General features: G+C 37.3%; 1 protein-coding gene across 1 annotated transcript in view; it reads left to right on the top strand.

Annotated features, from left to right (window-relative positions):
* Positions 1-25,701, top strand: part of CWF19L2 (CWF19 like cell cycle control factor 2) — a 176,249-nt gene that overhangs the window by 142,237 nt on the left and 8,311 nt on the right. Inside the window, exon 18 of the transcript XR_004053602.1 lies at positions 12-84. The gene's annotated coding sequence lies outside the window, so the exon portion shown is untranslated. The remainder of the gene's footprint in view (positions 1-11; positions 85-25,701) is intronic.

The following is a 25,701-nucleotide window of genomic DNA, read 5'->3' as shown; positions in this document are numbered from 1 at the left end:
TTTCATTGCAGTTGATGTTGCCTGAGCCTATATAGAAATTGGTACCTTGAAAAGTGGAGGTTTCTGAACAAAAAAACCTTTAAGGTATGTAGCATTGGGTAGAAACCTTTAAGGTATGTGGTTGGGAAGAAAAACTAAGTTAAAATTAGTTCCATTATAATGAAGATGTATTTTAGTTTTTACTGGTAAGCTTAAGTTTCATATTGTCACACTTCATAACACAGAGGAGGAGCAATCTGTGCTTTCAAGTGCACATTTGTTTTTAATAGCCAGGTCCTTGATTAACCTGTGGATAGCCCTTGTGATGTAAAGGTAAACAGCTCGGTTTCTGAATTTGTTTGTATTCTCTGCTTTGAACATGAATTATCTTTATTTGTAAGATATGTAGAGATCATATATGATACCAGTTCATTCATTTGTATAGTATAACTTAGATAATTCATATTTGGCCATTGAGTTGCCTATTGTTACAACTACTTACTGTTCCTTAAAAGAATTTAATAAAATAAATGCTGTCATTAAAATGACAACTGTGAACAGTATTTTGCATGTTATCATAGTGTTAAGTTTAAAAAGAGAACACTGAGTTTTGTGTGAAAAATTATATAGGCTAGGTGCGGTGGCTTATGCCTATAATCCTAGCACTTTGGGAGGCTGAGGCAGAAGGATTGCTTGAGGCCAGGAATTAGAGACCAGCCTGGGATATAATGAGACCTGTCTCTACAAAAAATAAAAGTATAAATTAGCTGGACGTGGCGGCACACACCAGCAGTACTAGCTACTCCGGACACTAAGGCGAGAGGATTGCTTGAGCCCAGGAGTTTGAGGCTGCAGTGAGCTATGATGGCACCACTGCACCCCAGCCTGGGCACCAGAGCAAGACCCTGTCTCCAAAAAGTAAATACATAAAACTAAAGATAAATTTAAAAAATGAATTATATAAAGATCAATGTGGATGGAAAGAGAACATTTTTCAAGTGGGATTATCGGTGACTTTAAAAAAACATCATCATATATATATGTGTATATATATATATATATGAAGGAGAATTGAGAAGTTAGAATAACATTACCTCAATGTTAGCTAGAACACTAGGTGACTAGGCTGCTGCTCCATATTATGTAGTATTTTGCTGGAACTTGTTTCAGTTTAGAGAGACAATAAAAGAGGAATTATACCCATTTCTTCACACACAAAATGGTCCCAGCACTATATTTTGATAAGACTATTGTTTTCTGTCATTGAATTTGTTTGGCAAACTTACCAAAAATCAATTGACCGTAAGTATAAGGATGGGTTTCTGGACTCTCAATTATATTTCACTGGTGTATGTCTGTCCTTATATTAGTATCACACAGTCTTGATTATTTGCTTTTGTGGATTCCTTAGGGGGTTACATACACACAATCGTGTCATTTGTGAAGAGAGACTGTTTTACTTTTTCCATATGGATTCATTTTATTTAATTTTCTTGGCGAATTCCTTTTCTAGAACCCACAGTACAATGTTGACTAGAAGCTGAAAAATTGGACATTGTTTTTCTTGATTGTAAGAGAGAAGCATTGTGTCTCACCATTAAGTATGATGTTAGCTATGGTTTTCATAAATACCTTTTATCAGGTTGAGGAACATTCCTTCTCTATTAATTTCCCAGGGATCCTATAACAAAATGCTATAAATTTGGTAGCATAAAGCAGTACATTATTGTCTCATTTCTGGGGGCCAGAAGTCTGAAATCAAGAAATTATCAGGGCCACACTCCATCTGGAGGGTCTAGGGAAGAATTCTTCCTTTCCTCTTCCATCTTCTGGTGGCTATCAGAATTCCTGTGCTTCCTTGGCTTGTGAAAACAAAATCTAATCTCTGCCTGCATCTTCACATAGCCTTATTCTCTCTGTGTCTGCTCCTTTTCTGTCTCTTATAAGGACACCTGCCATTGGATTTAAGGCATACCTGAATATTCCAGATTGATCTTATTTCAAGATTCTTTACCTAATTACATCTACAAAGACCTTTCTTCCAAATAAGGTGCCATCCACAGTTCTGAGGATTAGGGCACAGACATCTTTTGGGGGTATTGGGGGTACTATTCAACCACTACAGTCTGTCCACTAGCTCCCCACAATTCACATATATCTCACATATCTTCTTTCATCTTCTTTCATTCCTGATCTTGATAATATGAGTCTTCTTTTTTCTTGGTTAGTCTAATTAAAAGTTTTATCAACTTTTATATCTTTTCAAAGAAGAAATTTTTGATTTTTTTGTTTTTTATTTTTTTGAGATGGAGTCTTGCTCTGTCGCCCAGGCTGGAGTGCAGGCGCATGATCTCGGCTCACTGCAAGCTCTGCCTCCTGGGTTCATGCCATTCTTCTGCCTCAGTCTCCCAAGTAGCTGGAACTACAGGCCCGCGCCACCACGCCCCGCTAAGTTTTTTTGTATTTTTAGTGGAGACAGAGTTTCACTGTGTTAGCCAGGATGATCTCAATCTTCTGACTTTGTGATCCGCCTGCCTTGGCCTCCCAAAGTGCTGGGATTACAGGCGTGAGCCACCACATCCAGCCAATTTTGTTTTTCTTTGTTGTTTTTCCATTATCTATATTATTTATCTCCACTTTCATTTCTATTATTTCTTCCCCTGCTTGCTTTAGGTTTCATTTGCTCCTCTTCCATTGTCTTAAGGTGGAAGTTTAGGTTATTGATTTGCAGTCTTTCTTCTTTTTTAATATAGGTATTTATAGCTATAATTTCCCTCTAAGCACTGCTGTATCTGTATCTCATAAGTTTTGGTATATTAGTCTTCGGTTCATTCATCTCAAAATATTTTTAAATTTCCTGTGTGATTTTACCCTTTAGTAATTTAGGAGTATGATTAACTTCCACGTATTTATGAACTTTCCAAATTTATTTCCGTTTTTGATCTAAAATTTTATTCCTTTGTGGTTGGAAAACAAAATTTATATAATTCCAATACCTGTATATATATATTAAGGCTTGTTTTGTGGTCTAGCATATACTTTATCCTAGAGTATGTTCCATGAGCACTTGAGAGAAACGTGTATTCTCCTACTGTAGGGTAGAGTGTTCTATAGATTTCTGTTAGATCTAGGCGATTTATAGTGTTGTTCACATCTTCTATTTACTTTTTGATATTCTACCTAGTGTTGTTTTTTTAGTTGAAAGCAGGGTAATGGGGTCATTATTGAAAGTGGGGTATTGGAGTCTCCAATTATTGTCCGATTGTCTATTTCCTTTTTCATTTTTATTAGTTTTTATTTGACGTATTTTATGGCTCAGTTGTTAAGTTCATATATCTTTATAAATGTTATATCTTCCTGATGGATTATTCCTTTTGTCATTATAAAATATTTCTTATTCTCTAATAACATTTTTGTTGTAAGGTCTACTTTGTCTGATATTACTGTAGCCAGTTTAGCTTTCTCATAGTTGCTTTTTGCATGATGTATCTTTTGTCACTCTTTTACTTTCAATCTAATTGTATCTGAATCTAAAGTGTATCTCCTGCAGACAGAACATAGCTAGAATTTATTTTTTAAATCCAGCCTGATAATCTATGCTTTTTGATTGGATTAATTCATTCATATTTAGTGCTATTATTATAGTTGGATTTATGTCTACCATTTCTCATCTGTTTTCTATATTATGCATTTTAATTCTTTCTTTTCAGCTGTCTTTTATAGAAAAATGAATATTTTTAGTGTGATTTTTTAATTTATCTAACCTTTTTCACTGTATTATAAACATTTTTTCTACTAGTGGTTGCTGTAGGACTTCCGAAACACATACTAATGTATCACAGTCCACTTCAGAATTATACTTATGTTTAGTGAGATATAGAAATGTTATTCTATATAGCCGTATTTTTGCTTTCTGTTTTTGTGCTATTGTTGTTACACATATTACGTCATATGTTACAAATACAACAGAATATTGTTGTAATTACATTATATAATATTACATCTTTTAAAAAAGCTAAGAAAAGAGAGACCAAGTGTATATATTTACAGTGTGTTATATCGATGTCCTGATTTACTATTTCACGTTCTCTTAATTTGTTTATTTTGCTTTTGAGTTTTAAAATGAATTTTCTAAAAATCAGAATAAAATGAAAAATGAACCTAACTGCTGTATTCAGAAACCATTCAGAGCTATTTATTTATTTATTTGTCTTTTTTTCTTTTTATTGCTTTTCACATTGAACGTCAGGCCTCAAGCCTGAGAGAAGTGGCTCTGAGATCCTAAGTGCCCTGAGAAGTGCCCCCATCCCCACTAAGCTAAGCAGAATGTTTTAAGTTTTTTTAAAACCCAATAATTTGTGTATCTTGGTGTGATATATACTAAGGATAAAAGTAACCATGACAAGACCTTAAACTGTTCCCTGTAATCACTGATAGCTGTGGAGTTTTTTTGTTTTTGTTTTCTGAGACTGGTGAATGTTCTTCCTGAATAAATTAAGTGAGGAATTATTCAGGGCCAGGACTAGAGTGAGGGAAGAAGTCATTTGCCTCAGGCACAAAATGTAAGGGACTGAAAACAAATACAGTAATGAGCTGTGATTGCATCACTGCACTCACACCTGGGCAACAGAACTAGACCCTGTCTCAAATATATATATATAGTATGTATATATATATATACACACACACATATATTTAAGATGGGGTTATACAGCTGAATTAGAGAATACTGAAGCATTGCTCCTCAGAGAAATGCAGAATTAGATTCCTGCAAGCCTCTGGTTATGTTTTTTGTCAACCAATCATTATATAACCTGTTGTATGTGTGTTTCTGTATAAAGATACTTTATTTAATATATAATGCATTTCTCCTAGGAGCAATGTTTCAGTATTCTCTAATTCAGTTGTATAAACCTGTCTCAAATACACACACACACACACACACACACACACACACACACACACACATATATTGCAATATTTTTTAAAAAATAAAAATGCAAAAAAATAAAAATTTTAGATAAAGGCAGGAGCAGTGCCAGTACCATGCTGTGTCATATTGGAGCCTGAGGCAAAAGGAAAAGTCAATAATTCAGATCCTGTTGGGGTTTCAAATTGGTTTTTTGTTTGTCATTGATCCTGGCTTGGAATTATGTTAGTGTCACTGAGAACCAAGATTTTCAGCATGGGAGAAAGGAGATACAGATATAAGACTCAGAAGATTTAGTAAAAACTCCATTGTCCTGAATTTAAAATATAACTTCTGTTGCTTTTTATCTTAAAAATACATAACGATAGCTATATCACTGTAACTATCACTATATATGTACATATATTTACATACATATACAGTTGATTCTCTTTATGATTTGTATTTGTGAATTATCTTACTTGCTAAAATTTATTTGTAATTCAAAAAAATCAATATTCATGACACTTTTGTGGTCATCCATGGATGTATTCAGAGTGGCAAAATATTTGAGTCACCAGACACATAGGTTCCCAGTTTGAGGTCGATAAAGCAACACTTTCCTTTTTTGTTCTAGCTCTCATGTTGATTGATTGAGACAGGGTTTCATTCCATCACCCAAGTTGGAGTACAGTGGTGTGATCACTGCTCACTGCAGCTTCCATCTCCTGGGCTTAAGCGATCCTCCAACCTTAGCCTCTCAAGTAGCTGGAACTGCAGGCACGTGCCACCATGCCCAGATAATTTTTGTGTTTTTAGTAGATACGAGTTTTTGCCATCTTGTCCAGGCTGGTCTCGAACTCCTGGCCTCAAGTGATCCGCCCGCCTCAGCCTCCCAAATTGCTGGGACTACAGGTATGAGCTACTGCACCAAGCAAGCTGTCATACTTTAAGCAAGTGTCCTTTCTGCAGTCTCTGCTTGACTCAAGCGTGAGTCATAGTGTTACCTGTAAGTTCAATGTTAATGAATCAACAATGTATATTAAATAAAGGATCTTTATACAGAAGCACACATAAACAGGTTATATAATGATTGGTTGACAACAAATGTTGTAACCAGAGGCTTGCAGGTATCTAATTCTGCATTTCTCCTAGGAGCAATGTTTCAGTATTCTCTAATTCAGTTGTACTCTGTAACTTTATAGAACATGTCTACTGTGAATAATTAGAATCAACAGTATATAGGAAATACAGAAACTGTATATATGTAGTTACTGGTAAAAATATCATCTGTGAGGAGTTTTGCAATAACAAAGCAAACCCTGAATCTGATCAAGCAATACTCTACTACTAATTTACAGGAAATAACAAATTAAGTAAATATGTACATGTATATACATATAATTCCTAGTCTGTCCACTGAAAAGATGTAGGAAAAATGGCCACTTAGGAGTAATGAACGCTCTTAGTTGCCATATTGTGACTAACATCTGGATTTAGAACTGGCTTTTTGGATAAATACCCAGTGCAAGGCATAGGACAGGAGATGTACAAGTTGAGCCCAAAACAGTTTGTCCTATCAGAAAGGAGAGGTGCTATTAAAGACTTAGAGTTGTATCAAACAAACACAGACTCTGACCTGATTAAGTTCCCACTAAACAAACCTGGGACAATTTGAGCATCAGTAATAATAACAATTATGGAATTAAGTACTTCAAATATAATCATGCACTGCATAATGACTGGTCGGTGGTTTCATAAGATTATAATGGAGCTGAACATTTTTATTGCCTAGCATTTACCATACTATAAATTTATTTGTTATTTTAGAGTGTATTCCTTCTGCTTATATATTAAAAAGTTAACTGTACTTTGGGAGGCCGAGACGGGCAGATCACGAGGTCAGGAGATCAAGACCATCCTGGCTAACACGGTGAAACCCCGTCTCTACTAAAAAATACAAAAAAGTAGCCGGGCAAGGTGGCAGGCGCCTGCAGTCCCAGCTACTCGGGAGGCTGAGGCAGGAGAATGGCGTAAACCTGGGAGGTGGAGCTTGCAGTGAGCTGAGATCCAGCCACTGCACTTCAGTCTGGGCGACAGAGCGAGACTCTGTCTCAAAAAAAAAAAAAAAAAAAAAAAAAAAGGTTAACTGTAAACAGTCTCAGGCAGGTCCTTCAGGAAGTATTCTAGAAGAAGGCGTTGTTATTGTAGAAGATGATAGCTCTGAGGCCTTCTAGTGAGACAAGATGTCGAGGTGGAAGACAGTGATCAGTGATATCAATGGTCCCAATCCTTTGTAGGCCTAATGTGTGTGTGTCTTTGTTTTTTTGACAAAAAAGTGTAAAAACTTAAAAATTAAAAATAGAAAAAACTTATAAGGATGTAAAGGAAGAAAATATTTTTGTACAGCTGTACAATGCATTTATATTTTAGGCTGTTATTATGAAAGAGTCAAAAATTTAAAAAAGATTAAAAAGTTTATAAAGTAAAAAAGTTACAGTCAATTTTGGTTAATTTATGATTGAAGAATTTTTTTTTTTTTTTTTTTTTGAGATGGAGTCTTGCTCTGTTGCCCAGACTGGAGTGCAGTGATGTGATCTCAGCTCATTGCAATCTTTACCTCCTGGGTTCAAGTGATTCTTCTGCCTCAGCCTCTCCAGCAGCTGGGAATACAGGCATGTGCCACCATGCCTGGCTAATTTTTGTATTTTTAGTACAGACAGGTTTTCACCATGTTGGTCAGGCTGGTCTCAAACTCCTAACCTTGTGATCCACCCGTCTCGGCCTCCTAAAGCGCTGGGATTACAGGCGTGAGCCACCATGCCCGGCCAGAAATATTCTTTTTTTTTTTTTTTTTTTTCACTTTATTTTCTTTTTTTTTTTTTTTTTTATTATTATATTTTAAGTTCTAGGGTACATGTGCATAACGTGCAGGTTTGTTACATATGTATACTTATGCCATGTTGGTGTGCTGCACCCATCAACTCGTCAGCACCCATCAATTCATCATTTATATCATGTATAACTCCCCAATGCACTCCCTCCCTCCTCCCCCCTCCCCATAATAGGCCCCAGTGCGTGATGTTCCCCTTCCCGAGTCCAAGTGATCTCATTGTTCAGTTCCCACCTATGAGTGAGAACATGCGGTGTTTGGTTTTCTCTTCTTGTGATAGTTTGCTAAGAATGATGGTTTCCAGCTGCATCCATGTCCCTACAAAGGACGCAAACTCATCCTTTTTTATGGCTGCATAGTATTCCATGGTGTATATGTGCCACATTTTCTTAATCCAGTCTGTTACAGATGGACATTTGGGTTGATTCCAAGTCTTTGCTGTTGTGAATAGTGCCGCAATAAACATACGTGTGCATGTGTCTTTGTAGTAGAATAATTTATAATCCTTTGGGTATATACCCAGTAGTGGGATGGCTGGGTCATATGGTACATCTAGTTCTAGATCCTTGAGGAATTGCCATACTGTTTTCCATAATGGTTGAACTAGTTTACAATCCCACCAACAGTGTAAAAGTGTTCCTATTTCTCCACATCCTCTCCAACACCTGTTGCTTCCTGACTTCTTAATGATTGCCATTCTAACTGGTGTGAGATGGTATCTCATTGTGGTTTTGATTTGCATTTCTCTGATGGCGAGTGATGATGAGCATTTTTTCATGTGTCTGTTGGCTGTATGAATATCTTCTTTTGAGAAATGTCTGTTCATATGCTTTCCCCACTTTTTGATGGGGTTGTTTGTTTTTTTCTCGTATATTTGTTTGAGTTCTTTGTAGATTCTGGATATTAGCCCTTTGTCAGATGAGTAGGTTGCAAAAATTTTCTCCCATTCTGTAGGTTGCCTGTTCACTCTGATGGTAGTTTCTTTTGCTGTGCAAAAGCTCTTTAGTTTAATTAGATCCCATTTGTCAATTTTGGCTTTTGCTGCCGTTGCTTTTGGTGTTTTAGACATGAAGTCCTTGCCCATGCCTATGTCCTGAATGGTACTACCTAGATTTTCTTCTAGGGTTTTTATGGTATTAGGTCTAACATTTAAGTCTCTAATCCAGAAATATTCTTAAATAAACTTAGTATAGCCTAAGTATTTAATGTACTAGTTAAAAATCTACATAGTGTACAGTAATATCCTAGGTCTTTACATTCTCTCACCATTCACTTGTTGACTCACCCAGAACGACTTCCAGTCCTGCAAGCTCCTTCCATGGTAAGTGCCCTATACGGGTGTACCATTTTTAACCTTTTATATCATATTTTTACTGTACCTTCTCTGTGTTAGATACACAAATACTTGCCATTGTGTTACAATTGACTAATGTATTCAGTGTGGTAACAAGCTGTCCAGATTTGTAGCAAGGAGAAATAGGCCATACCTTATAATCTAGATGTATAGAAAGCTATATAGCATCTATGTTTGTGTGAATACTCTATAAAGTTCTCATGATGATGAAATTGTCTAGTGACACATTTCTTAGAATATTATTAAGTGACACATAACTGTATGTTTAAATCCATGAGTTCATACAGGTATAAAAATATCCAGCAATAACTTTATCATCACCTTTGGAGGATGCTAAATAATGGAATCATTATTTTGAAAACTGGTAAATAAATAAAAGTAAGTGTTTCTCATGTGAATTATATCTCAAAGTAGTCAAATAGTTGATGAAGCTTAAGTTTTTATTTACAGAAGAATTTCAGCTAAGAAATAAACAAAGAATGATAGAATATCAACGTTTTGTAACTCCTAATGAACTGATAGATTTCAGCAAATATCATCATTGATTGAAACCATAAAAAATAGGATCAAGCAAAGGGTAAACAATTCCTGATTAAAATAAACATCACCTATGAAGTAGTCTTGCAAAAACAAAAGGAAACCCTGAAACTGATCAATCAATAGTCCTAACTACTAATTTAAAGGAAATAACAAGAGATGGAGGAACTTGCCAATGATCCCCATGGAGATGTGATCAAAAATCTGTAATGAGTAGATTCTACGGAGCAAATGACCTAGTTTATTCAACACAGGAGCAAAAAAACAAAACAAACAAAAAACAAAAAAATCCTATATAGGGAATATACAAATAATAACTTGACATGTATAACTAATCACAACATATGAACATTATCTGGGTCCTGATTCAAGAACATTTTTACAAAATTAAGACAGTGGAGGAAATGCAAACACAGATGCTATATTTAAAGATACTAAATTATGATTGTTGTTTTTAAAGCCATGATAATGGTTTTGTGGCTATGTTTTAAAAAATAGCCCTTCCCTTTCAGAAATATATACTAAACTTTGACAGATAAAATAATTTGATGTCTAGAATTCGTTGCAAAATAATCTGAGGTTAAGAAAGTAGATGGTGTTCCATGAAACAAGATTGGCCGTATATTGATCATTATTGAAGCTGGTGTCACAAAAATGCAATGTGAAGGTACTGTCATCTCTAATATTCTTTTTTTTCTTTTTTTTAAATTATACTTTAAGTTTTAGGGTACATGTGCACAACGTGCAGGTTTGATACCTAGGTATACATGTGCCATATTGGTTTGCTGCACCCATCAACTCGTCATTTACATTAGGTGTTTCTCCTAATGCTATCCCTCCCCCAGCCCCCACCCCCCAACAGGACCCAGTGGAAGATGTTCCCCACCCTGTGTCTGATGTTCCCCACCCTGTGTCCAAGTGATCTCATTGTTCAATTCCCACCTATGAGTGAGAACATGTGCTGTTTGTTTTTCTGCCCTTGTGAGAGTTTGCTCAGGATGATAGCTTCCAGCTTCATCCATGTCCCTGCAAAGGACATGAACTCATCCTTTTTTATGGCTGCAGAGTATTCCATGGTGTGTATGCGCCACATTTTCATAATCCAGTCTATCACTGATGGACATTTAGGTTGGTTCCAAATCTTTGCTGTTGTGAATAGTGCCGCAGTAAAGATAACGTGTGCATGTGTCTTTATAGTAGCATGATTTATAATCCTTTGGGTATATACCCAGTAATGGGATGGCTGGGTCAAATGGTATTTCTAGTTCTAGATCTTTGAGGGATCGCCACACTGTCTTCCACAATGGTTGAACTAATTTACACTCCCACCAACAGTAAAAACATTCCTATTTTTCCACATCCTCTGCAGCATCTGTTGTTTCCTGACTTTTTAATGATTGCCATTCTAACTGGCGTGAAATGGTATCTCATTGTGGTTTTGATTTGCATTTCTGTGATGACCAGTGATAATGAGCATTTTTTCATGTGTCTCTTGGCTGCATAGTTGTCTTCTTTTGAGAAGTGTCCATTCATATCCTTTGCCCACTTTTTGATGGGTTTGTTTGTTTTTCTCTTGTAAATTTGTTTGAGTTCTTTGTAGATTCTGGATATTAGCCCTTTGTCAGATGGGTAGATTGCAAAAATTTTCTCTCATTCTGTAGGTTGCCTGTTCACTCTGTTGGTAGTTTCTTTTGCCTTGCAGAAGCTCTTTAGTTTAATTAGATCCCATTTGTCAGTTTTGACTTTTGTTGCCATTGCTTTGGTGTTTTAGTCATGAAGTCCTTGCCCATGCCTATGTCTTGAATGGTATTGCCTAGGTTTTCTTCTAGGGTTTTTATGGTTTTAGGTCTAACATCTAAGTCTTTAATCCATCTTGAATTAATTTTTGTGTAAGGAAGGGATCCAGTTTCAGCTTTTGACATATCGCTAGCCAGTTTTCCCAGCACCATTTATTAAATAGGGAATCCCTTCCCCATATCTTGTTTTGTCAGGTTTGTCAAAGATCAGATGGTTGTAGATGTGTGGTGTTATTTCTGAGGACTCTGTTCTGTTCCATTGGTCTATATCTCTGTTTTGGTACCAGTACCGTGCTGTTTTGGTTACTGTACCCTTGTAGTATAGTTTGAAGTCAGGTAGCATGATGCCTCCAGCTTTGTTCTTTTGACTTAGGATTGTCTTGGCAATACAGGCTCTTTTTTGGTTCCATATGAACTTGAAAGTAGTTTTTTCCAATTCTGTGAAGAAAGTCATTGGTAGCTTGATGGGCATGGCATTGCATCTATAAATTACCTTGGGCAGTATGGCCATTTTCACGATGTGGATTCTTCCTATCCATGAGCATGGAATGTTCCTCCATTTGTCTGGGTCCTCTTTTATTTCGTTGAGCAGTGGTTCGTAGTTCTCCTTAAAGAGGTCCCTCACATCCCTTGTAAGTTGGATTCCTAGGTATTTTATTCTCTTTGTAGCAATTGTGAATGGGAGTTCACTCATAATTTGCCTCTGTGTTTGTCTGTTATTGGTGTATAAGAATGCTTGTGATTTTTGCACATTGATTTTGTATCCTGAGACTTTGCTGAAGTTGCTTATCAGCTTAAGGAGATTTTGGGCTGAGATGATGGGGTTTTCTAAATATACAATCATGTCATATGCAAACAGGGACAATTTGACTTCCTCTTTTCCTAATTGAATATCATTTATTTCTTTCTCTTGCCTGATTGCCCTGGCCAGAACTTCCAATACTATGTTGAATGGGAATGGTGAGAGAGGGCATCCTTGTCTTGTGCCAGTTTTTAAAGGGAATGCTTCCATTGTTTGCCCATTCAGTATGATATTGGCTGTGGGTTTGTCATAAATAGCTCTTATTATTTTGAAATATGTTCCATCAATACCTCGTTTATTGAGAGTTTTTAGCATGAAGGGCTGTAGAATTTTGTCGAAGGTCTTTTCTGCATCTATTGAAATAATCATGTGGTTTTTGTTATTGGTTCTGTTTATGTGATGGATTATGTTTATTGATTTGCATATGTTGAATCAGCCTTGCATCCCAGGGATTAAGCCAACCTGATTGTGGTGGATAAGGTTTTTGATGTGCTGCTGGATTCGGTTTGCCAGGATTTTATTGAGGATATTCACATCAATACAAAATGTCAATGTCAGGGATATTGGCCTAAAATTCTCGTTTTTATTGTGTCTCTGCCAGGGTTTGGTACCAGGATGATATTGGCCTCATAAAATGAGTTAGGGAGGATTCCCTCTTTTTCTATTGATTGGAATAGTTTCGGAAGAAATGATACCAGAATTCGGCTGTGAATCTCTGTGGTCCTGGACTCTTTTTGGTTGGTAGGCTATTAATTATTGCCTTAATTTCAGAGCTTGTTATTGGTCTATTCGGAGATTCAACTTCTTCCTGGTTTAGTCTTGGAAGGGTGTATGTGTCCAGGAATTTATCCATTTCTTCTAGATTTTCTAGATGATTTGCGTAGAGGTGTTTATAGTATTCTCAGATGGTAGTTTGTATTTCTGTGGGGTCGGTGGTGATATCCCCTTTATCATTTTTTATTACGTCTGTTTGATTCTTCTCTCTTTTCTTCTTTATTAGTCTTGCTAGCGGTCTATCAATTTTGTTGATCTTTTCAAAAAACCAACTCCTGGATTCATTGATTTTTTGAAGGGTTTTTGTGTCTCTATCTCTTTCAGTTCTGCTCTGATCTTAGTTATTTCTTGCCTTCTGCTGGCTTTTGAATTTGTTTGCTCTTGCTTCTCTAGTTCTTTTAATTGTGATGTTAGTGTGTCGATTTTTTTATCTTTCCTGCTTTCTCTTGTGGGCATTTATTTCCCTCTACACACTGCTTTAAATGTGTCCCAGAGATTCTAGTACATTGTGTCTTTGTTCCCACTGGTTTCAAAGAACATCTTTATTTCTGCCTTCATTTCGTTGTGTACCCAGTAGACATTCAGGACCACGGTGTTCAGTTTCCACGTAGTTGTGCGATTCTGAATGAGTTTCTTAATCCTGAGTTCTAATTTGATTGCACTGTGGTCTGAGAGACAGTTTGTTGTGATTTCTGTTCTTTTATATTTGCTGAGGAGTGCTTTACTTCCAAACAGGTGGTCAGTTTTAGAATAAGTGTGATGTGGTGCTGAGAAGAATGTATATTCTGTTGATTTGGGGTGGAGAGTTCTGTAGATGTCTATTAGGTCTGCTTGGTGCACAGCTGAGTTCAAGTCTTGGATATCCCTGTTAACCTGTCTCGTTGATCTGTCTAATATTGACAGTGGGGTGTTAAAGTCTCCCATTATTATTGTGTGGGAGTCTAAGTCTCTTTGTAGGTCTCTAAGGACTTGCTTTATGAATCTGGGTGCTCCTGTATTAGGTGCATATATATTTAGGATAGTTAGCTCTTGTTGAATTGATCCCTTTACCGTTATGTAATGACCTTCTTTGTTTCTTTTGATCTTTCTTGGTTTAAAGTCTGTTTTATCAGAGACTAGGATTGCAACCCCTGCTTTTTTTTTGCTTTCCATTTGCTTGGTAGATCTTCCTCCATGCCTTTATTTTGAGCCTATGTGTATCTCTGCACATGAGATGGGTCTCCTGAATACAGCACAGTGATGGGTCTTGACTCTTTATCCAATTTGCCAGTCTGTGTCTTTTAATTGGGGCATTTAGCCCATTAAATTTTAGGTTAATATTGTCATATGTGAATTTGATGCTGCCATTTTGATGTTAGCTGGTTATTTTGCTCGTTAATTGATGCAGTTTCTCCATAGCATCAATGGTCTTTACAATTTGGCATGTTTTTGCAGTGGCTGGTACCAGTTGTTTCTTTACGTGTTTAGTGCTTTCTTCAGGAGCTCTTGTAAGGTAGTCCTGATGGTGACAAAATCTCTCAGCATTTGCTTGTCTGTAAGGGATTTTATTTCTCCTTCACTTATGAAGCTTACTTAGTTTGGCTGGATATGAAATTCTAGGTTGAAAATTCTTTCCTTTAAGAATGTAGAATATTGGCCCGTGCTCTCTTCTGGCTTGTAGGGTTTCTGCCAAGAGATCTGCTGTTAGTCTGATGGACTTCCCTCTCTGGGTAACCTGACCTTCCTTTCCAGCTGCCCTTAACATTTTTTTCTTCGTTTCAACCTTGGTGAATCTGATGATTATGTGTTTTGCGGTTGCTCTTTTCAGGGAGTATCTTTGTGGTGTTCTCTGTATTTCCTGAATTTTAATGTTGGCCTGCCTTGCTGGGTTCAGGAAGTTCTCCTGGATAATATCCTGAAAAGTGTTTTCCAACTTGGTTCCAATCTCCCCATCACTTTCAGGTACACCAGTCAAACGTAGATTTGGTCTTTTCACATAGTCCCATATTTCTTGGAGGCTTTGTTCATTTCTTTTTACTCTTTTTTCTCTAACCTTGCCTTCTCACTGTATTTCATTAATTTGATCTTCAATCACTGGTACCCTTTCTTCCACCTGATGGAATTGGTTATTGAAGCTTGTGCATGCGGCACGAAGTTCTCGTGCCATGGTTTTCAGCTCCATCAGGTCATTTAAGTTCTTCTCTACACAGGTTATTCTAGTTAGCCATTCGTCTAACTTTTTTTCAAGGTTTTTAGCTTCCTTGCAATGGGTTCAAACATGTTCCCTTTAGTTCAGAGAAGTTTGTTATTACTGACCTTCCGAAGCCTACTTCTGTCAACTCATCAAAGTCATTCTCTGTCCAGCTTTGTTCCATTGCTGGCGAGGAGCTGCGATCCTTTGGAGGAGAAGAGGTGCTCAGATTTTTAGAATTTCCAGCTTTTCTGCTCTGGTTTCTCCCCGTCTTTGTGATTTTATCTGCCTTTGGTCTTTGATGTTGGTGACCTACAGATGGGGTTTTGTGTAGATGTCCTTTTTGTTGATGTTGATGCTATTCCTTTCTGTTTGTTAGTTTTCCTTCTAACAGTCAGGTCCCTCAGCTGCAGGTCTGTTGGAGTTTGCTGGAGACACTGTTTACCTGGGTATCACCAGCGGATGCTGCAGAACAGCAAATATTGCAAAACAGCAAACATTGCTGCTTGATCCTTCCTCTGGAAGCTTCGTCCCAGAGGGGCACCCATCTATATGAGGTTTCTGTTGGCCCCTACTGGGAGGTGTCTCCCAGTTAAGCTACAAGGGGGGCAGGGACCCACTTGAGGATGCAGTCTGTCTATTCTCAAAACTCAAATGCCATGTTGGGAGAACCACTTCTCTCTTCAGAGCTGTCAGACAGGGATGTTTAAGTCTGCAGAAGTTGTCTGTTGCCTTTTGTTCAGCTAAGCCCTGTCCACAGAGGTAGAGTCTAGAGGCAGTAGGCCTTGCTGAGCTGCACTGGCTTCGGCCTAGTTGAGCTTCCCGGTTGCTTTCTTTACCTACTCAAGCCTCAGCAAAGTCAGACGCCCCTCCCCCAGCCAGGCTGCCACCTAGCAGTTTGATCTCACACTGCTGCGCTAGCAGTGAGCAAGGCTCCAAGGGCATGAGACACACCAAGTCAGGCATGGGAGAGAATCTCTTTGTCTGCCTGTTGCTAAGACCTTGGGGAAAGTGCAGTATTTGGGTAGGAGTGTCCTGTTTTTCCAGGTACAATCTGTCACGGCTTCCCTTGGGTAGGAAAGGGAATTCCCTGACCCCTTGTGCTTCCAGGGTGAGGTGATGCCCCGCCCTGCTTCAGCTAGCTCTCCTTGGGCTGCACCCACTGTCCAACCAGTCCCACTGAGATGAACCAGGTACCTCGGTTGGAAATGCAGAAATCACCCATCTTCTGCATTGATCCCACTGGGAGCTGCAGACCGGAGCTGTTCCTATTTGGCCATCTTGTTATATCTTTTATATATATGTTTTTAAACTGCTTACCTACAAAAAATATTCTTTGGAGAAATTATTCAAGTTCCCAAATGCAATTACCCTTGCTCTGTGTACAAATAAGCTTTTAAAATTTTTTTGCACGTTATTGAATATTGATGTATATGCTCTAATGAATTGCAATTGAATTTAAAACATTATGTCTAGATAGGCTTTCCTAGACCCCCTCCATGTATAAAAGTGATGGAAGGACAGTGGTTTTAACTCATATACATGCACACACAATTTCACATATATTCATTTATCCATAAATATGCATATACACATACATTAAAAGTATACAACTACAAAGGCAAAGAAACCTGGACTAAATATTCACCTGAAATATGTCACACAAGTTTTTATCTTTAACATGTAAAGAATTCATTAATCTGAAAGAAAAACACACTGGTAAATAATAGGCAGATACAGCCAGGAGTGGTGGCTCACACCTGTAATCCCAGCAATTTGGGAGGCTGAGGCAGGTGGATCACAAGGTGGGGAGATCGAGACCATCCTGGCTAACGTGGTAAAACCCCATCTCTACTAAAAAATACAAAAAAATTAGCCGAGTGTGGTGGTAGGCACCTGTAGTCCCAGCTACTCGGGAGGCTGAGGGCAGGAGAATGGTGTGAACCTGGGAGGTGGAGGTTGCAGTGAGCCAAGATTGCGCTACGGCACTCGCGCCTGGGTGACAGAGAGAGACTCCATCTCAGAAAAAAAAAAAAAAAATGAATAGGCAGATACTTCACAGAAGAAGTAAAAATGACTAATACACATAAAATTAGTTCTGTATAATTGATCATCAAAAAATTTTTATGAAATACACATCAAACAATGACATCCCATTTTTGTCTTAAGATTTTAAAATTACAGTCTTGCTGGTGAAAAATGCATGATACACAAGCGTCTGGTGGGAGTGTAACTTGGTACAACCTTTTGTAAAGCACTTTTGACATAAGGTATCAAAAGTCTTAAAATTATTTATAACCTCTCCTTCTCTATTTCGACTTCTTAGCATCTAGCCAAGTAAAATCTTAATAAGATATAGTAAAAAAAATTTGTTTATAAAAATATTCATTAATGTTTAGTATTGAAAAACACCAAAAAAATTTGTAACAGTAAAAAATTGATTAAATTAATTGGGGTGCATTCATAATTTGAAATGTTATACAGCTATTAAAAACTCAAATTTTGAAGGTCTTAGGTACTTGAAAAAATTCTCGTTAAAAATTTGAACAAACAAAGGCCATACCTGACAAACCCACAGCTAACATACTGAATGGGGAAAAGTTGAAAACCTTTTCTCTAAGAACTGGAATAAGACAGGATGCCTACTTTCACCACTCCTCTTCAACAAAATAATGGAACTCCTAGCCAGAGTACTCAGGTAAGAGAAAGAAGTAAAAGACATCCAAATTGGAAAAACGAAAGTCATATTGTCACTTTTTACAGATGATGTAATCTTATATTTGGAAAAACCAAAAGACTCCACTAAAACATCTCAGAACTGAAAAACAAATTAAGTAAAGTTGCAGTATACAAAATTAACATACAAAAATCAATCAGTAGTATTTCTGAACATCAATAATGACATAGCTGAAAAGGAAATCAAGAAGGCAATCACATTTACAATAGCTACAAAAAAATAAAAATACCTGGAAATAAATTTATCCAAGGAGGCAAAAGACCTCTACAAGAAATACTACAAAACACTGATGAAAGAAATGGAAAAGGACACCAGCAAATGTAAAGACATCCTGTGCTCACGCATCAGAAGAATTATTGTTGTTAAAATGACCATACTGCCCAAAGTGATCTACAGTGTGATCCCTATCAAAATACCAATGTCATTTTTCACAAAAATAAAAAAATTCTGGCTGGGCACAGTGGCTCACACCTGTAATCCCAGCACTTTGGGAGGCCAAGGCAAATGGATTGCCTGAGGTCAGGAGTTCGAGACCAGCCTGGCTAACATGGTGAAACCCCGTCTCTACTAAAAATACAAAAATTAGCCGGGTGCCATGGCAGGCGCCTGTAATCCCAGCTACTGGGGAGGCTGAGGTAGAAGAATCACTGGAACCTGGGAGGCAAAGGTTGCACTAAGCCAAGATCTCACCACTGCACTCCAACCTGGTCGACAGAGGGAGGCTCCATCTCAAAACAAAAACAAACAAAAAAACAAAAAACTTTTTTAAAAAAATTTAAAATTCCTAAAATTTGTATGGAACTAAAATAGAGCCAGAATAGCCAAAGAAATCCTGAACGAAAAGAACAGAGCTAGAGGGATCATAGTACCTGGCTTTAAAATGTATTACAAGGCTATATAGTAACCAAAACAGCATGGTATTGGTATTAAAAAAACAGACAAATAGACCAATGAAACAGAATAGAGAACCCAGGAATAAATCCACACATTTACAGCCAATTGACCTTTGACAAAGCCATCAAGTACATGCATTGGGAAAAGGACACCCTCTATAATAAAATGGTGCTGGGAAAACTGGATAACCATATGTAGAAGAATGAAACAGGACCCCTATCTCCCTCTTTATATAGAAATCAACTCAAGATGAATTAAAAACTTAAGACCCAAAACTATAAACCTACTAGAAAATAACATAAGAAAAACTCTTCAGGACATAGGTCTAGGCAAAGATTTTATGGCTAAGATCTCAAAATTGCAAGGAAACCAAAAATAGACAAGTAGGACTACATTAAGTTAAAAAGCTCTGCACAGCAAAAGAAACAATCACTAGAATGAAGAGACAGCCTGTTGTATAAGAGAATATTTGCATACTCATTTCACAGGAGACTAATATCCAGAATATACAAGAAATTCAAACAACTCAACAGGAAAAAGAAAAGAAAACCCAAATAATCCCATTAAAAATGGGGTAAGGACATGAATGGACATTTCTCAAAAGTAGACATGCAGATGGCCTACAGCTGTATAAAAAAATGCTCAACATCACCAATCATCAGGGAAATGCAAATCGAAACCACAATGAGATATCATCTTACCCCAGTTAGAATGGCTATTACTAAAAAGACAAAAATAACAAATGTTGGTGAGGATGTGGAGAAATGGGAACTCTTATACACTGTTGGTGGGAATGTAAATTGGTACAGCCTCAATGGAAAGCAGTATGAAGATTTCTCAAAAAAAAACTAAAGATAGAACTACCATGTATCCAGCAATTCCAGTGCTCGGTATTATCCAAAGCAAAATAAACTGCATATCAAAGGGATACATGCAGTCTCATGTTTATCGCAGCACTATTCACTATAGCAAAGATGTGGAATCAGCCCAAATGTCTATCAGTGAATGAGTGGATAAAGAAAATGTCGTATATATACACAATGGAATACTATTCGACCATAAAAAAGAATAAAATTGTATCATAGCAACATGGATGGAACGGGAGGTTAAGTGAAATCAGCAGGCACAGAAAGAAATATATTGCATATTATATGTGGGAGCTAAAAAGTTGATCACATGGAGGTAGATGGTGGAATGACAGATGCCAGAGACTGGCAAGAGTATATGGGTAGGAGGGGGAGTGAAAGGAGTTTGGTTAATGGGTACAAACATATAGTTAGATAGAAGAAATAAGTTCTAATGTTCAATAGCGGAGTAGGGTGACTATAGTTAACAACAATGTATTGTGTATTTCAGAACAACCAAAAGAGAGGACTTACAATATACCCAACACGTAAAAGTGACAAACACTTTGGTGATGGATACCCTAAGTAGCCTGACTTGATCATCACACATTCTTTGCATGTACCAAAATTTCACAAGTACCCCATAAACATGTACAAATGTAATGTATCAAAAAAATTTTTTTTTACATTGAAAAAATACAGAATACAGTTATGTACAGGGTACAATATAATACTAATTTTGGTCTCTTTATGTATATAATCAGAAAGACCAGAAGGGAAGGCACCACAACTTCAACAGCATTTATGTGATGAATTATAGATTATATTATACCTTTCTGTAGTTTATAAATTATTCAGGACTTCTCATGTTTTACTGTATAATTGTTAAGAAAGAATAGACATTTTTCACAAAGCAAATTCAGAGGCACCTAAGATATACTGAAAAGTATACAGACTCCCCAATTTATGATGGTTTGACTTATAATTTTTCAACTTTCTGATGGTATAAAAGTAATATGCGTTCAGTAGGACATCAATAAATTACATGAGATGTTTAACACTTCATTATGAAATAGGCTTTGTGAGCTGGGCACAGTGGGTCACACCTGTAATCCCAGCACTTAGGGAGGCCAACGCAGGTGGATCACCTGTGGTGAGGAGTTTGAGACTAGCATGGCCAACATGGTGAAACCCCATCTCTACTAAAAATACAGAAATTAGCTGGGCATGGTGGCACGTACCTGTAATCCCAGCTATTGGGGAGGCTGAGGCATGAGAATTGCTTGAATCCAGGAGATGGAGGTTGCAGTGAGCTGAGATCGTGCCATTGCACTCCAGCCTGGATAACAAGAGTGAAACTCCATCTCAAAACAACAAAAACAACAAACAAAAGTAAAATAGGCTTTGTGTTGGATGGTTTGCCCAATTGTTGGCTAATGTAAGTGTTCTGAGCACATTTAACGTAGGCTAGGCTAAGCTATGATGTTTGGTAGATTCGATGTATCAAGTGGATTTTCCACTGATTGACATACTAAAATTACAATGGGCTTATTGAGATGTAACCCCATCATAAACCAAGGATCATCTGTGTTTGAGGAGTCAGCAAGCAAGGACTTAAGCCAGTCAGCTCAGTGGTCCAGAGTAAGTTTCTCTTCTGGGCCTGATATTCTTATCTAGAAAACAGCTGTGGTAATTATACAGTTGTAATGTAAATTAAATTAAGGAAATGAGCCTTGCATACACTACGCATTCAATTATAGGACATTCCCTATAACAACAAAATTTAAATTTTGGTTGTATTTTTTTGTCTTTTCCCCCTCATATAATGTAGATAATAGTTTGCAAATACTTTTGTACTCCTGAATATAATCTTGCATCTTCAAACATAAGGGAAACATTTATTGGAATGTTATAAAACCTTGATTTTGTAGTGTTCTTTGTGTTCTCTTGGTTTTAATGGCTTGCCTATAAAAAATTACTAATTCATGCAGACATTATTGTTTCTTACATGGAAAGAAGCATTGGAGAATGAAATGATAAATAAGATATATTTGCTGTTGTAAAGGATATTTCACTCATACAACCAACAAATACACAAATGTATTAGGTTCCATAGGAAAAATAATACAATTTTAGAGTCCAGAAATTGCTTACATCTTACACAAAGATTATTCATCTGAATTTAAAATGACAATCACCAAGTTTATGCAAAGGTTTTCTGTGAATTCTGGAGCTAAGAAAGAGAGGTAATGGTTTGGTCTTTGCAACTGGGCGGAATTCCTTCTATTTGTCATAGTTTATTAATTGAATAAGAGTAAAGTCAACTTAGCAAATATTTACTTCGTACCCATTATAAGCAACAAACTGTGTTGGGAAAAGTGGAAACGTGAAGAAAATGGACTTTTAATCTTCAAGGAGATTAAAGTTTTATGAAGTTAAACTATGAAAAAATCATGTTAAAATATTTATTTACTATTTTAAAACAGCTAAATAACTTGCACACCATGTCAAAAGGATCTCAGGGGAATGAGAGGTAGTTCAAATTTGGAAAACTGGAACTTCAAATGAGTCAATGAATAGAATTAGACCAGAGAGCTACTGGGTATGATGTACCAGTTGTGTGAAATAGTGTGAGAAAAAGTGCAAAGGGAGACTATATACAAGGCATGTTTAGGGAACAGCAAGTAAAGTATCTACAAAAGTCATTTGAAGGATTTTCAGGAGATAAGAATATCTTGAAATATTTGGGGCAAATTTTTAAAAGTCTCAGAAGTCTAAGTAATTATGGCTTATTCCTATCAATATTGTGGCATTAGTGCAGACTTTTTTTTAAAAAAGGTATCATCTACTTGAAGTAGTGTGTTAGGAAATTAATCTGGAAGGAAGTATATAAAATTCAAGAAGGTCATTTAGAAGGTCTTGTAGTCACATTGTTATAACGAAATAAAGGCTGGAATAAGTGTTGCAATTTTGATCAAACATTCCACAGACTTATCAATGTAAAGATGAATAAGCAATTGCTGGGTGCAGTGGCTCATACCTGTAATCCCAGCACTCTGGGGCTGAGGCGGGTGGATTGTCTAAGCTCAGGAGTTGGAGAACAGCCTGGACAACGTGACATGGCACCAGCCTGTCATCCCTGCTACTGGGGCGGCTGAGGCACAAGAATCACTTAAAGCCGGGAGGCAGAGGTTGCAGTGAGCTGAGATCGGACCACTGCACTCCAGTCTAGGCGACGGAGGGAGACTCTGTCTCCAAAAAGAAAAGAAAAAAAAGGGGGGGCCGGGCGCGGTGGCTCATGCCTGTAATTCCAGCACTTTGGGAGGCGGAGGCAGGCAGATCATGAGGTCAGGAGATTGGGACCATCCTGGCTAACACGGTGAAACCCCGTCTCTACTGAAAATACAAAAAATTAGCCGGGCGTGGTGGTGGGCACCTGTAGTCCCAGCTACACGGGAGGCTGAGGCAGGAGAATGGCGTGAACCCGGGAGGCAGAGTTTGAAGTGAACTGAGATCTCACCACCGCACTCCAGCCTGGGTGACAGAGCGAGACTCCGTCTCAAAAAAAAAAAAAAAAAAAAAAAAAAAAAAAAACCAGAAGGAACAAAAGATGAAGGAAGCCTGGGCAACATAGTGAGACCTCATGTCTACGGAAAAAAATTTATCTGGGATTGATGATGCACCCTGTAGTCCTGGCTACTCAGGAGGCCAAGGTGGGAGGATTACTTAAGCCCAGGAAGTCAAAGCTGCAGTGAGCTGTGATTGCGCCACAGTACTCCAGCCAGGTCATAGAGTGAGACCCCGCCTAAAAAAGAAAAAGAAAAGAATAGAGTTACAGCACTTTTTCAGAGATACTTATCTGTGCATTTTCTCTGATAAATGCAACATTTTCTCTCTCCAGGTAGGGAGAAATTGGAGCAGGCTTCTTCGTATGGTTTTCTTTTCTTTCTTTTCTTTTTTTTTTTGAGACGGAGCCTCTGTCTCCAGGCTGCAGTGCAGTGGCCCGATCTCCACTCACTGCAATAATCTCCGCCTCCCGGGTTCCAGCCATTCTCCTACCTGAGCCTCCCGAGTAGCTGGGACTACAGGCGCCTGCCACCACGCTCGGCTAATTTTTTGTATTTTTAGTAGAGATGGGTTTCACCATGTTAGCCAGGGTGATCTCAATCTCCTGACCTCGTGATCTGCCCACCTCGGCCTCCCAAAGTGCTGGAATTACAGGCATGAGCCACTGCGCCTGGCCCGTATGGTTTTCTTAAAGAGCAGCAGTTAAATGAAATGAAATCTCTTACACTACTGTCTTTCATCATTTGTATTTTGTATTATTAAAATGGGCCAGTTTATAATGCTTGAGAAAGAATCCATGAACTATTGACCTAAACTAAACTGTAGACTCAGCTTTTGGACAGAAAAGGTTGATCTCTTCCCTGAGTTAAACATTCTTAGAAGTTCTTGGTCTTTTAAAAATCTTTATAAAAATTGATAAAACAGGAATCTTTCAGCAGTAACTTTCAAATATAATCTCTGCTAATAAAAAGGATGTTTTTTTCATGATTCATTGGTATATCTCTCAACTCCAGAATCATCATCTAGGATTTATCTCTATGAAATATGCAGTAACAGAATTTATTGCATAGTTAATGTTTTCCATCAATTTTGCCTTTCAAATTGGAAGTCTCCATTAAGACATATTTTAATGATAAACAGTAAGACATGCCAACCTTTCTATCAGTTATTTTATATGTACTGAATATTGAGGTGTTGTTCATCATTTACACAATGATCATATTTCATTATCACTACTATCATTTAGTTCAACTCGATGTCAGACTGCCCTCTGGATGCCGTATACAAATCAACCACTGAATAGAGTTGGATGTATTTTAGGCTTTTAAATGAAAGCTTTGTCGCAACCCACTTCAATTTATTTTGATTTTTCCACTAATCTATGAAGTCCTGTTTGGAAACAATCATGGTATAACGTAAAAAGCATTGAGTATGGAGTGGTGTAGTAATATATTAAAAATTACGTGGCTTTATGTACATTATTTAAATGCCCTGGTGTACATATTATGAGGCAGGCACAGTGCAAGACTCTGGGAATGGTACACAAAGAAGATAAAACTTTGCTTGAAGATGCAGAGTTTAATGATAGTGGAGAGTGGAGGTATAGCAAGTAAGATCTTAGAAAGCTATTGAAATTAAATTAGATAACGTGTATCTAGTGCACAGACCAACAAAGACAAGGTTGTAACTATTGGTTCTCTCTTTACAAATGTTACCTATTTGGCGTCTTTGTAGCAGACCCGATTTTATATAGTGATAATCTGGTAGAATTCTAAATTGCGTTGGTAAGTGGAGTTTTGCTGGACACAAAATCTTATTTAGGTCATGATGGTTTCAGTCTGAGCTATTCTATCTATGCATTCTCCTTAATATGCAGTTTGAGTTTCACTGAAGAGAAGCAGTTTTTCAAATATCTAATAGAATTTCCTGCTTACTTGAATTTAACAAATTAATCATTTGCTTTTCTTTTGAATGTAACTCAAGGGAATGTGGAACAGGCATCCTTGAGATGTATTAAATTATTAGCTGGCATAATTTTTGAGAATGCCTGTATAACTATACAAGGTGTTCATAATACTCGAAGGATCTTAATTTTCTTGTAAGTAGGAAATAAACTGCTCATGTTTTTAGTCCTTAATATTTTAAACTCTTTATGGTCTAAATTTCATCTCAGATACTCTCAATGAAAACCAAATTGGCCACTGGCAAATCAAGATGAAGGAAATTGAATGCCCATGATATCTTATGGTATCCTATTAGAAGATGAAGACTATTTTCTCTCAAGTGGTTTACTATAATTTGTAGTGAGGTATTCTTTGAATTCAAAGACCTGCCCCCAGTAAGACATAAGACATGAATAGCAAACCTCACTATTTATTTATCTGGCACTTGAACTCAAAATGTGCCTGGGTCCTAAAGGAACTAGACATATATTAATACAAAAT

The sequence above is a fragment of the Rhinopithecus roxellana genome, chromosome 15 (assembly GCF_007565055.1).
Source record: "Rhinopithecus roxellana isolate Shanxi Qingling chromosome 15, ASM756505v1, whole genome shotgun sequence".
Classification (NCBI taxonomy): Eukaryota; Metazoa; Chordata; class Mammalia; order Primates; family Cercopithecidae; genus Rhinopithecus; species Rhinopithecus roxellana.
The sequence above is the reverse complement of the archived record's forward strand: the minus strand, read 5'-3'. Positions and strand labels throughout refer to the sequence as shown.